Below are 14,128 nucleotides of genomic sequence, written 5' to 3'. Positions count from 1 at the left end.
CTCTCCCTTTTAGTTATACAGGGTGGAAGCTAAGGAGTAAGAGGACAGATACTTGGGCAGGTTACACTGTGGAAGGCGGAGATTATAATGGACTCCATTTGGTAGGAAATGGTGAGCTGCTGTGTTTTGTGAGTTGGGCAAGGATGTGATTAGGGCCCTGCTTTAATGGAGGTGAGGTATCTCTGGCACATATAAAGAAAGGGTAGACCAGCTGAGATGGAAGATGCTCTAGACTTGCTTCTTGTGCTAGAGGAGAAGGCATGGAAGTAACATCTTAGGTCCCACAGGAAATGATGACTAACCAGGAATGGAAGTGGGGTGAGGGGGAGGGTGCCCAAGACTGGACACCTCTCTGAATTACTTATGAGCTACAAACATTTTCTTGTTGGTTATCCCATAATTTTGCTGATTCTCCTATTTTTTTTTTCAGACCTGACTTATATGGGAAGTGACCTCACAGGGTGACCTGATCATAAATTCCTAACTGGGCAGGTCATCGTGGGTTGTCACACCCCAAGCACATAACTTTACGTAAGAGGGTCACCTTCGCCTTCATCAAGCTCTGTTCATTTTTTCTGTGCATCTAGGTTAACACACCTTTGCAGTAAATTGTAACCACCCCTAAGAGAGCACATCATCTTATTAACTATCCTGTCATCCTATCCTCGCTTTGCTTTTCCCCACCTCCATAATTTCAAATGCATAAAAGAAACTGTTCATCTCTGGAGTATTTACAGTCCTCCTCCCCAGCTTATGTCATCAGTTTGGTTCAAATAAACTCTTATAAAATTCTCTGCAGGTTCAGACCTTCTTATGTCAACATATCTAGTGCCAGAAGGTGTGGATGAGTCAGAGGGCAGGAGATTACAGCTCCTGAAAAGCAAGCTCTTTAGCAAGTCAATAAACCCTTAGTCTCAGTTCCCTTGTTTATAAAACAGGTAGAATCAGACCTTAGTCATTAGAAATAAGAGGCAATAATAAAATAGGCCATAAGAGTGTTTTGCATACCTCATGTTGTATTGGGATTCACAATACAAATTTGAAAGCAAGACCCTCCAAAAGCAAAAGCATTAGGACTTGCTTTATTGCAGTAGTCTGAAACAAACTGCAATATCTCCGAGGTCTGCCTGAATAACAAAAGGTTAAGTTAGAATATAAGTGATGGGTTATATGTTTGAAAATACTCATAACAAAGTGTTGGGGAAAAACTGCTAGAAAAATTAAAGTACTGTTCAAATATAAACGGTCATTATTAAAAGGGACTCAAAGAACATGCCATCCTGAAAGTAGTATTGTGTTTTTATTATATACTAGAGGCATGGGTGGGGTCCGGCTGGCCTGGCCCCAATCAGGGCATATGGGCTGGGCCTGTCCACTGGGGCCGATCAGAGCCAGGCTGAGGGAAGGGGCCACGGGTGATTGGCCGGTGGGCCCCGCCCCCAATTGGGGTGGGGGGTGCCAATCAGGGGCCATTGGCCTGGGGGAGGGGCCATGGGTGGTTGGCTGGCAGGCCCTGCCCCTGATGGAGTGGGGGGCCCGATCTGGAGTGGGGCTGGGAGAGGGGAGTGGCTGCAGGAGGTTGGCTGGCCAGCCCCGCCCCCTATTGGGGTGGGGGGTGTGATCAGGGTTGGGAGGTTAAGGGGGAAGGGCTGCAGGCCTAGGCCTATCATCGTGGGGCAGGCTGATCAGGGGCAGGGCTGGTGGGGGGGGGGGGGAAGGGGGGGGGTGTTTGGCTGGCGGTCTGCTCTTGATCAGGGTGGGAGAGTCTGATTCAGAGTCTGATCAGGGGCAGGCTGGCAAAGGGGAGGGGCCATGAGGTTGGCTGGCTAGCCCCACCCCCTGATCAGGCTGGTTCACCGACCACAATGGGCGTCATAGCGACTGGTCATTATGGTCATTATGGTCACTGGCTTTTTATATATATAGATTAAAGCAATCAGAAAAATATGAGTTAAAACTGAATCACTTCAAAAATTTATTCAGTGGCTATTTGTTTAGTACATATTATATCCCAGGCTCTACATAAGAACATACAAAAATGAATTGAACAAAGTCCTTTCACAGTTTAATGGGTGCGGCGTAAACACAAATTCTTATAATCTATATATATAAAAGGTTAATATGCTAAGTGTCCCTCCAACTGTCCAACTAGTTGCTATGATGCGCACTACCAGGGGGCAGACATGCAATGCAGGAGTTGCCGTGACGCGCACTGGCCACTTACAAAGAAAGGGAACCTTGGACCTGGTGCTGACAAAACAATACTCAGCTTCTCCCAAGTGGGACACGGGCCCTGCCACCACCCTGGAGTGACACCCCACCAAATCGCAGCCACCGCTGCCGAGACCCCATAGTGTAAAATGTGGCCCACAGCCCAGCCCACCCCGGAAATGGTCACTGTAGGTAATGACGTCACGTAGCAACACCTGGCTTCCTCTCCCTAGCAACTAGCCTCCTTGGAGATTCTTCAGCCCAGGAACACAACTTGCTTTATAGCCAGGTGCAAACATTTTACACTTAAACCAAATATCTGTGAAGCGTTTTCCTGTGCCTCATCTGATTTGATCCTCACAGAAGTCCTGAAGCAGGTAGATAGGAGACTCGGTAGAATACTATTTTCTTTTCATTATCTGGAAAGTGGAGATTTAGAAAGTTTAGAAATTTGACCCAACCTAAAAGAAGTAAGAAATGGTGGACCTTTGAAAATGACTTCAGGTTTTCTCACTGTGCAGAATTTGGTCAAACACTGCTGCAGTTAAATATTTTACCCTTTGTTCTCCCTGCGTGATCTACAATAATAATCTGCTTTGTGTTGTTATTTACTGCTGTGTTGCTGACAATTACCTGAAAGAGAAGTTGGGGTGCTTCACTGGGCTGGAAAAAGTTTAGCTAAATCAGAAAGCAGGTCTAATTAAGCAAGTTTATTTAATATATATTAAAGGCTAAGTTGACTCCCGCATGCACGATACATATAAAGCTCTTGCTGGTGCCAATCGCACGCGTGTGTTTCGATCTGTCATTGTCGATCATGAATTTGGTTGACACTTCTATTATAGAGAAAATGTAAATAGTGATATTAAAATATTTCTTCTAATTTCCTTTCCCTGTGCACAAAACTGTGCACTGGGCCACTAGTATCTGATAAATATAGAATCATGATACAAGGAAACAGACCAGGAAATGCCTACTTGCCAGGAGAAGTCAGGTGAAGCTTTTTGAACAAGGTGACTTCCAAGCAGAAAGATATGAGGCAGAGAGAACAGCAAGGCAAAGAAAGGAGGGATGTTCTAGGAACAGTGAGTGCCACCACACTTGATAAGGCTTGAGTGCAGGGCACCCAGAAGGGAGGGGTAGATGAGTCGGGGGCTGTGGGCAAAAAGGAACACATGAATGGTTTTCAGACGAGTTTGGACTTGATTCTGAGGGTTCTGGGGAAACTTTGAAAGACTAAGCAGAGCACAGCTGGAGTGGCTCAGTGATTGAGCATCAACCTATGAACCAGGAAGTCACGGTTCGATTCCTGGTCAGGGCACATGTCTGGGTTGTGGGCTCAATCCTTAGTAGGGGGCATGGAGGAGGCAGCTGATTGATGATTTTCTCTCATCGTTGATGTTTCTATCTTCCTCTCCCTCTTCTTTCCTCTCTGAAATCAATAAACATATATTTAAAAAAGAAAAGAAACCCACCCAGGGGATTCTGGTGCACGTTCCCTTCGTCCCTCAGCACTGCTCCTTAAACAAATGAATTGGGGTCAATGAAAGCGGCCATGAGATGGGCTTAAGGACTATGCAGGAGACAGAAACCACAGGCTTGAGAAACAGATGAAGTCCAAGGGAGTGAGGAGAGGACTGTCTAGGGATGGCTTGGTGACTGGCGGATAATAGTACCAAACAAGGGAAACCGTTGGAGACGCCTCTGTCAGAGGAGGACCCTGAGTTAAGATTGAAACATATGATTGCGATGTGCCCCTGGAACACCCAGGTGGAGTCACTTTGTAGGCAAATGAAACTATGAACCTGGGGTTCACAGCAGGGTCAGGGCCACCTTTAAGAGTTCAGTAGTTGCAGCTGTGGATAACTAGATCACCCACAAAAAGTCCAAGATAAGAAAAGTGTGAAGGTTGAAATTCCTGTGGGAAAGAGACCAGAGACTTGGTCTGAGACGGAAAACAAGGAGAGATTGGTGTCTTAAAAGTAAGGGATGGGTTTTCAGAAGGGTTAACGGTGATGTATGCTCCAAGAGGTCAAGGTGGGGACTGAATCCTTTGGAGTTGATAATAGAAGATGGCTTTCAGGTGAAAACGATGCAGGGATTTAAAAGTTCAAATTGGTAGTTACAGAATAGTCACGGGATGTAAAATACAGCATAGGGAATACAGTCAGTAACTATGTATTGTAATGACTATGTATGCTGCCAGGCGGGTACTAGATTTATCAGGCTGATCACTTCGTAAGTTTTATAAATGTCTAATCACAGGGTTATACATCTGAAACTAATATAATATGGTATGTCAACTGTAATTAAAAATATATTTTAAAAAAGAAGGTGGCTTTATCTCTGTGTGAATAATTGTAGATAGGCAGATGGTGGTGGAAACCAGATTGTGAAAGGACAATGGGCTAAAGAACCAGGTGAGTTGTCTTTTTACTCTTAAGATTTACTCTCAAAATATACGTTGAGGCAAAGGAGCCAATAATCATAGAAGTTGTAGGTTTTTTTTTCCCCTCTGAAGACTTCCTGCTTAGCACTGCTATTTGCCCAGCATTTTCACCAGTTCCTGAGTTGATCAGCGTCTGGCTTCAGCTCTCAGAAGTGAAGCTGTATAAGAAGACATGCAAGCTAGAGGGGAAGGAAATCTCTTCTCTTCCTCTTCCTATAAGGCTACCAATCCTACTGGACTAGGGCCCCACCCTTCATTAACAAACAAAATTCAAGCCCGGCTGGTGTGGCTCAGTGGTTGAGGGTCGACCCCTGCACCAAGAGGTTGCTGGTTCAATTCCCATTCAGATCACATGTCCGGGTTTTAGGCTACATCCCGGGGGGGGGGGGGGGGGGGGGGAGGGGGGGCGGGGGGAGGCGCTTGCAGGAGGCAGCCGATCTATATTTCCCATTCACCGATGTTTCTATCCCTCTCTCTCCCTCTCCCTTCCTCTTTCTGTAAAAAGCAATAAAAATATTTTTTAAAAATTTCAACTAAATACAATTGAAAATCTAATTGGCGTCATGAACCCAGCAGTATTCCATCTAACAACTAGGATGCTCTGAGGGGTTCTACAGAATGGAAGGCTTTTACAGGAGTAAGGGTGGAGCAAGGGAGCGATTAGGAAAGAAAGGGTTATTTGGGGTCTGGCTATCTTTTCTTTAAGGGAAGGGAAGGGGAAGGGCTTTATCAAGCAGATTGCCTCTTCTTTCTGTGGGGGATGGAGAGGGCCCATGTGACAGATTGATTATCTTCCTGTGGCTTGACCAGAAAATTCCAAACTGGTTGGTTAAGATTACATTTCTAGGAGAGGCTGAAACTGCAATTAGATCAGGTAGTAAGTCTAGGTGTGGTGGGCTTTCAGCACAAATGATGCCATTTTGAAGCTCTGGTTTTCTTGAAACTTCCAAACCTGTAGAGAATTTTTGTGAGTTTCATTGAGCCAAACTGACAACATGTGCTGGGGAGCAAGACCTCAAGTGCTCCTGAAAATAACAGTTTTGTAGCTTCTTTTATTTGACATTAAGGAAGAGACATAAGGAAGAGTACAGCAGTGGTTCTCAACCTTGGCTGCACATTAGAATCACCTGGGAATCTTTTTAAAATCCTGATTTCTGGGCCTCATCCTCCGGAAATTCTGTTTCTTTGTTACTAATGTTGTGGCCCCACCCCATAACAAAGAAACAGAATTTCTGGAGGATGAGGCCCAGAAGTCAGGATTTTAAAAAGATTTCCAGGTGATTCTAATGTGCAGCCAAGGTTGAGAACCACTGGATTACAGGAAGGAGGGAGAAAGTAAAACAGGGATTGGATTATGGGTAGTTAAGATTCTGTGCTCTCTTGAGAGTGGCTAGGGCTTATTTCAAAGGTGTGTTAATCTACATGCACAGAAACAATGGACAGGGCTTGCTTAAGGCAAAGATAAACCTTTTACTATAAAGTTTTATGTCTGGGAGTGACTACCCACCATGACCTGCCCAGTTAGAAATTTATGACCTGATCATTCTGTGAAGATACTTTCCATAGAACCTTTTTTTCATTCACACCTCATCCTATCCTATCCTATCCTATATAATAAAGAGATAATATGCAAATTAACCCTCATGCCCTCACAAGCTGGCTGCCTACCACCAGGCCAGCAGGGGGCTTAGTGAGGGACGACCAAACGACTCAACAGACTCAACAAGCAGGCTGCATGGGACAACCAGGCCGGCAGGGGGGGCAGTTGGGGACAACCAGGCCAGCAGGGGGAGGAAGTTAGAGGCAACCAGGCCGGCATGCAGAGGCAGTGAGGGGAGATCAGGCTGGCAGGGAGGGGGGAAGTTAGGGGCGACCATGCAGGCAGGCAGGTGAGCGATTAGGAGCCAGTGGTCTAGAATTGTGAGAGGGATGTCCAACTGCCTGGGGATCGGGCCTAAACCAGCAGTCGGACATCCCCCAAGGGGTCCCGGATTGGAGTGGGTGCAGCTTGGGCTGAGGGGACCCCTCCAGCCTCCTGTGCACAAATTTCGTGCACTGGGCCTCTAGTATATAATAAAAGAGTAATATGCAAATTGACCCTAACTGTGGAACGACCGGAACGACTGCTCGACCAGTCACTATGAGGCGTGCTGACCACCTCTTGGTCTCTTTCCCTGGCTGGCAGGCTTCCACTGCCAGATGGCAAATGGGGAAGCGGGGGTGGGTGCAGGAGATGCAAGAGGTGCCAGGCCAAGGCCCCTGCCCCACTGGTTGCCCCCCACACAGAGGGTTACTGGCGGCGGGGGTGGGTGCAGGAGATGCAAGAGGTGCCAGGCCAAGGCCCCTGCCCCACTGGTTGCCCCACACACAGAGGGTTACTGGCGGCGGGGGTGGGGCCAGCGAGTGGACCAGAACGGCTGACCTCTTGGTCCCTCTCCCCAGCTGGCAGGCTCCAATCACCCAATGGTGAATGGGAAACCAGGGTGGGTGACGGCGGGGGGCAGGGCTGGCTGCGGGCAGTCAGGGAAAATGGCCCTGATCGCAGGCCTGGCCTAGGGACCATACCCATCCATGAATTTTGTTCACCGGGCCTCTAGTTCACCTGGGACCCAGGCTTCCCTCAAAGCCCCGGCTTTAGCATATTATGCTTTTATTACTATAGATGCCTAATCACAGGGTTAATTACCTTCTGAAAGCCCTCATCTCCAAATATAGTCATATCTGAGGTTAGGGCTTCAATATGTAAATTTTGATGTTAAGGGGCAGAGGGGCCAGTTTAGCCCATAGCACTGTCAAAGACTGAAACATATCCATGAGTAATCAAACAAAATCAAGTAATGAAGATTCTGTCCATCTATATTCTTCATTCCAGTACACCAAGGTTGCAGGTTTGATCCCCGGTCAGGGAACATACAAGAAGCAACTAAGGAATGCATAAAATAGATGGAACAACAAATCTCTCTCTCCCTCTCTCCTCCCCCTCCCTCTGTAAAAATCAATCAATAAATGAAAAATTTAAAGGCAGGAAGTTTAGGGGAGGTTTTAGGGAAGGATCTCAATAAAGTAGTCATCACCTTCCCCAGGTGTGTCCTTTCAAGGTTGTGGTCTCCACTGATTGGCCGGTGCCAGGGCAGGGTGTCCTTAGTCATCATCACAGCTGGTCCTGGCCTCACCAGCCTGGTTTTGCTGCTTTTCTGAGCCTGGAGCTGAAACACAACTGAGGCCTAGATGTTATCTCTAGGGAGGAAAGGTCAGGGGTCTGAAACATATGTCAGGGGAGGAAAGGCCACTCTGGCACCAGTTTTGCCTGTTGCTAGGCACTCGGCCTTTGCACCCTGGCCTTCTGTATCTGGCTGTAAATTGCTAGGCCTGTTTGTTCAGCTGCCTGTCTCAGTTTCCCCATTCCAGTTGCCAAGGGATTTTCCTATCTTCTTACTACACTGTCTCAGACGGACAGAAGAGATAAAAGGTCATGTTAAAGAAATGGAGTTTCTGCACCATTACACCATCTATTATGATAGAGTAGATTTGTTTTTTTCTTTCTAAAAATAAATGGAATATGCAATAAGTAAATAAACGAACAAATAAATAATTGGAATATGCAGTGTGTACTCTTCAGAATAATGCTTTTATTTATTTATTTATTTATTTTTTACTTAAAAAGTATTTTTATTGATATCAGAGAGGATGGGAGAGGGGAAGAGTGATAGAAACATCAATAATGAGAGAGAATCATTGATTGGCTGCCTCCTGCACACCCCCTGTTGGGGATCGAGCCTGGAACCCGGGCATGTGTCCTTGACTGGAATCAAACCCGGGACTCCTCAGCCTGCAGGCTGATGCTCTATCCACTGAACCAAACTGGCTAGGGCCGGAATAATGCTTTTAGTTTTATCCATGTTGTGTGTCTAATTAGTTCCCTCTCTGTTATTGCTGGGTAGTGTAGAGTTCAAGGTCAACATTCACCGGACTAAATGTGAAGATCTCTCTTTGATTTTATTAAGCAACTCATGAATCTGTGCAGCCTCCTGTCTAGTAACTAATTTGGAGTTAGATGACTTGTACAAAATGGAAGGGTTTATTCAGCAGAAAGAGGGTGAGGCTAAGAAGTTAAAGGAGTGGGTTATTTCAGGCAAGGGCACCTTTTCTTCGGGGAAGGTAGAGGGGTCTTAATAGGCAGATCGCCATACTAGTGCTGATCAGGAAATTGTCGACTGATTGGTTTAAAGTTGCATTCCTGGAAAAGGCTGAAATTTAGGTTAGTTGCTTGTTATGGTGTGGTGTTGTGGTGTGGTGATGTGGCTTAGCAAAAGTGACTCCATTTTATCCTGGTGGTCCTTTTTTTTTAACAGTAGTTTTCCATATATGCTAAAATTTGTTTATCTGCTCATCTGTTGTTGGACATTTAGATTGTGTCCAGCTTTGGCTTTTAAAAATAAAGTGCTATAGACATTCATGTGCTCATCTGTGTGTGGACATATGTTTTCATTTCTCTTGGATAAATGCCTAGGAGTGGAATTGCTGGATTGTATGGCAAATGTACATTGATAAAAAAAAAACCTGCCAAATGGTTTTTCTTGTGGCTGTTACACAGGAAGACAGAGAGCCTCACTCTGAGAAGGTATGCTAGAGGATTTTTTGTTTGTTTGTTTGTTTTTTAATATATATTTTATTGATTTTTTACAGAGAGGAAGGGAGAGGGATAGAGAGTTAGAAACATGAATGAGAGAGAAACATCAATCAGCTGCCTCCTGCACACTCCCCACTGGGGATATGCCCACAACGAAGGTACATGCCCCTGACCGGAATCGAACCTGGGACCCTTGAGTCCGCAGGCCAATGCTCTATCCACTGAGCCAAACCGGCTAGGGCTAGAGGTTTGTTTTTAAAGTAAAATTATTTTCTCTCTTTATTATAAGTAATGCAATACTACAGTCTCATTTTCAGGCATTACATCATTCAAACCAGACAAGACCAACCTCACTCCAACCACTCCTTCCCCCCAGGTAACTATTACCAACAGTTCCTTTGGAAGGAGACTGCCTCAGGCTCCGGAGAGAAGTCACAGGGCCTCCAACCACTGGTAGGACAGGAGGTAGAGGAAGTGCCTGAGCTGAACCCCACTGGGGCAGCCTCTTTCTCAGTTGCCCCTGGGCTTGCTAACTGTGAATGGAGTGCTTTTCCACTTCTGATGAATAATTATGTTTAAAGAAAGGCTGGTTGTTTAGAAACAAATATTCTTTTCCCCTAGAATATACAGTGGTTGAGAAACATAGGCAGATTCTTTCTTCTGGCGCTCATTTTTCTAGACTCCGTTCAAACCATAGCCCACTGGGTACAACTGGGCGAGTTTGACAATGGAGAGTTAGCAAACATCTGGATTTTTCTACAACACCTGTGGGTAGAAGCCACCATGTGTTCTGTTTCCAAATGGTAAATTCATCCCAATTTTATCAATTCTGGCGGTGGGACAGAGACACCTTAACTGTAATTCTTAGCACTTTGAGCATTTGCCTTTTATAAGAATGAACTTTAGCCTTATAAATTCTTGGAGACTTATTTTTTCCATAAGGTGATGTATGTTAGGTAACTCAGTTTCATGGCTCCTAACTCTGATTTGGGGCAGGGGGTATAAGGATCTCTAAGCATTCATTCATTTATTCATTCCATAAACACTTATATTGAGCACTCACTATATTCCAGGCACAGTACTAGGTGCTGGGCATAAAACTGTGAGTGAGGCAGAAAAATGCCCTAGTTGAGGGAGGAGACACAGATAATAAGCCAGCATAATAAATGGGATGCTTATACAATGTGGTCAGTGCTATGAAGGAATAGAGAGGAGAGAGTGAGCAATATTTAAACTGAGACTGAAGGATAGAATGAGCCTCACGGTGGAAAGAGCTGGGGCAGGGAACTGAGGATAATGGCCTTGAGGTGGGAAAATCATTTGATGACTTTGAGAGATAGAAGGAGCCGATGTGACAGGAGCCAGATCACAGCTGTCATTTAGAGTTCTGATTTTATTCTAAGAGCAATGGAAATCCATTGGAGAGTAAACAACAAAAAAATACATCCTCTGGTTTATGTTTTTAATTTTTGGTCAATTGGCACCAGGTTATTTAAATAAATTATGATACATTTGCACAATGGGATGCCTTGTGGTCCTTATAAATGACAGTTCAGATCTACATTGACATGGAAGGATTTATACCGCATACTGTTGAATGAAAGAGGTGGTTACAGATGGACATACATAGTACAATTCCATTTAAATAAAATGTATATTTAAATATACACGAGTGTGTAGATAGACAATGTATAGACAGACAGATAGATAAGTATATGTCTGAAGGATCTTCACTAGAATGTTAACAGTCTTTGATTGGTTTGATTTACTTTCTTTTTTGGGTGCTATTCTCTATTATTTAGCTTTTTTATTTACTATGAGTATGTTTTATACTTTTTAAAAAAAGTATAAAATCTTTTTCCACTTTGGAACAAAAATAAAAAAGATCAACATATTAAAAAATAAGCAGTATAAAAAGAGTATAATAGGTACAATTCTATACGTAAATTTAATAATTTAGCTGGAAAGGACAATTCCTCAAAAAACCCCCACAAACTATCACAACTTTCCCTGGCTAATGTTGCTCAGTGGTTAGAGTGTCAGCCCATGCACTGAAGGGTCTCAGGTTTGATTCCCAGTCAAGGGCACATACCTCGGGTGAACATTATCAAAAAAACAAAATAAAAACAAAACCAACCAACCAACCAAACAAACAAAACCTATCACAACTCACCCAATACAAGATAATTTGAATACTCCTATAATTATTAAGGAAGTTAAATTTAAGTACTCCCAAGAAAGAAATATAGTTAGTTTAGCTAGTTTCACTGGAGAATTCTACCAAATATAATCATAGTGGGGGTTAGGACTTGAATGTATGAATTTGGGGGGAAGGGTGAGGCATAATTATAGCCCACAGCATCCCTAAGATTGGGAACAAGACAAAAATACTCACTTCATCTCTCTAATTCAATTATAGCGCTGGAAGTTACAGCCAAAACAATAAGACAAGAAAATAAATAAAAGGCATACAGATGCAAAGGAATAAATAAAATTGTCCCTATTTGCAGGTTATATGATTTTCTTGGTAGAAAATCCCAAGGTATCGCCAGAAAAATAAATAAATTAAAAACCTCCCAGAACTAAGTGAATTCAACAAGGTCACAGGATACAAGATAAACATACAAAAATCAACTGAATTTCTCTATGCCAGCAATGAACATATAGACACTGACATTAAAATCACAATACCATTTATAGTTGTGTTCCTTTTAAAGAAATACTTGGGTGTAAATTAGGAATTGCACTGCTGGGCATTTATCCCAGAGAAATGAAGACTTGTGTATAAAAATTTGTATGTGAATGTTTATAGCTTTATTAATAATAGCTAAAACTTGGAAACAACCCAGATATTCTTCAAATGGTTAAACGAACAGTGATACATCCACACTGAATGCTGCTTAGCAATACAAGGAGAGAACTGTTGGTACTCATATGAACTGGGTGAATCTCTAGAGAATGAAACCCCCAAAGATGATATACTGTATGATTTCACTTATCATTCTGTACTGAGAAACATGTAGAAAAGGAGAAGAGATCATGGTTGCCAGGGGTTAAGGAAGGAGGCGGTAGGGGAGGCCACCAAGAGGGAGCCTTGCGGTGAGGGAGCCGTATCTTGACTGTCAGTGCTGATATCCTGGTTGTGACTTGCGGTCTAGTTTTTCAAGAGGTTATCACTGGGGGAAGTTGGGTAAAGAACAAACCGGATCTCTCTGTATTATTTCTTACAACTGCATGCAAATGTGAATGTATCTCAAAATAGGAAGTTCAATTAAAAAAAAAAAAAGGACAAAATTTGCTTGCTCTGTTCTCCAGTTGCCTTTCTTGGCATTTTCCCTGACCTGTTAGGGAGGCCTTGTTCTTATTCTCTTCCTGTGGCCCAGGCACTGTGTGAACATACCAGGAAGTGATTCTGATGACTCTTCTAACTACGTCAAAGGGACCTGCTGTTTGTTAGCCTGTGTGGGATGGAGCACGCACATTTCCTTAGCAGATTTCCCTGATTTGAAGTGATTAAAGTTGACAACAGAGACATTGGTGAATTACAACATGAATTCCCCTGGGGAAAATGAGAGAGTAGGCTCGCTAGCATTTCCTAAAACTTGGGCGGGAGGGACTGGGGAAGAAGCCGGTCAACAGCTCTCGGTGGATTGGCAGCATGTTGCAGCCCATGTGCCCCCTTCATCCTGTCCTGGCCCGCCCCTCCCCCTGCACGCCCCTCCCTGGAGGATACATTTGAATTTAGGTGGTTGCCCTAACATAGCCATCTTTCAGTTCACTCTTGAATTATTTCTTTGTAGTCCTTGCCTCTTTTTTCTTTTCCTATTAGTCTTTGAATTTTTAAAATTGAGGATGATATATGTGTATGCATGCCTGTTTCATAAGCAAAAGGGGAAAAGGAACTCCTGTCTATTGAGTGCCAATATATTGTGCTCAGCATTTACCTTTGTTATTTAATTCTCTCAGGAAGGGAGGCACCATTTCCCCCATTTTCTAGGTGAGGAAATTAAAGCTCAGACAGGTTATGTGACTTCTGCATAAGTCAGACAGCCAGGAAGTGTCCGAGGGAGCACAGCAACACAGGTAGATATCTGCCTTCAATGCCATGTCTGTCTATCATCTATTTACCTGTCCCTCTCTCCACCCCTCCCTCTATCCATCCATCCCAGACAGTAAAAAATCTACATTATATATGCTGAACTTTCACTTTCACATGGGTGGTAAGTTAATTCTAAATTCCTGTGTTAAGTGCATTTTCTAGGGTGGCAAAATATGAGTTTTAAAGCAAGTTTCTAGTTCAGATGAATGTTAGCAACCTGCCTGACAGTCTTTGATGAGGAAGAGCATACATGGCCAAATGAAAATTTCTCTATTGATTTGCTTATGTCATTTATACTGATGTGCTGTACATCCTAGAATTCCCGCACGGGAATAAATCCAAGTTCAAGCTCTCTAGTTTACAGATCAGGAAACGGAGTCCCGGAGTGATGAGTTTGCTCAACAGTGGAGATCGGGATCAGCACTGAGATAGAGTGTCTCCAGTCCAGTGCTCTGTTGAGGCTAGCATGTTGCTAGAGAAGGAACGCCGGAGTTACTGTCCATGCTCATAACCTCCTTACCTGGAGGAAAGCCTAGCCTGGTGTTTAAGATCACACACTCTGAAATCATCTGATAAGTGCCGTGAACTCCTCAAGGCCCATTTCCTCCTTTGTGAACTGAAGTAGTGGTGGTACCAACCTCCCAGCGACTGTGGTGAGGATTAAATGAAATACTACATGTAAGCCCAAATCAGAGCCCAGTGCAGTGATGGCGAACCTTTTGAGTTCGGCGTGTCAGCA

The 14,128-nt window shown here is 43.9% G+C and overlaps 1 long non-coding RNA gene across 1 annotated transcript in view; it reads left to right on the top strand.

Annotated features, from left to right (window-relative positions):
- Positions 1–14,128, top strand: part of LOC118658858 — a 229,271-nt gene that overhangs the window by 803 nt on the left and 214,340 nt on the right. The window lies entirely within an intron of this gene.

Source organism: Myotis myotis, unplaced genomic scaffold (assembly GCF_014108235.1).
Source record: "Myotis myotis isolate mMyoMyo1 unplaced genomic scaffold, mMyoMyo1.p scaffold_m19_p_6, whole genome shotgun sequence".
Lineage (NCBI taxonomy): Eukaryota > Metazoa > Chordata > Mammalia > Chiroptera > Vespertilionidae > Myotis > Myotis myotis.
The sequence above is the reverse complement of the archived record's forward strand: the minus strand, read 5'-3'. Positions and strand labels throughout refer to the sequence as shown.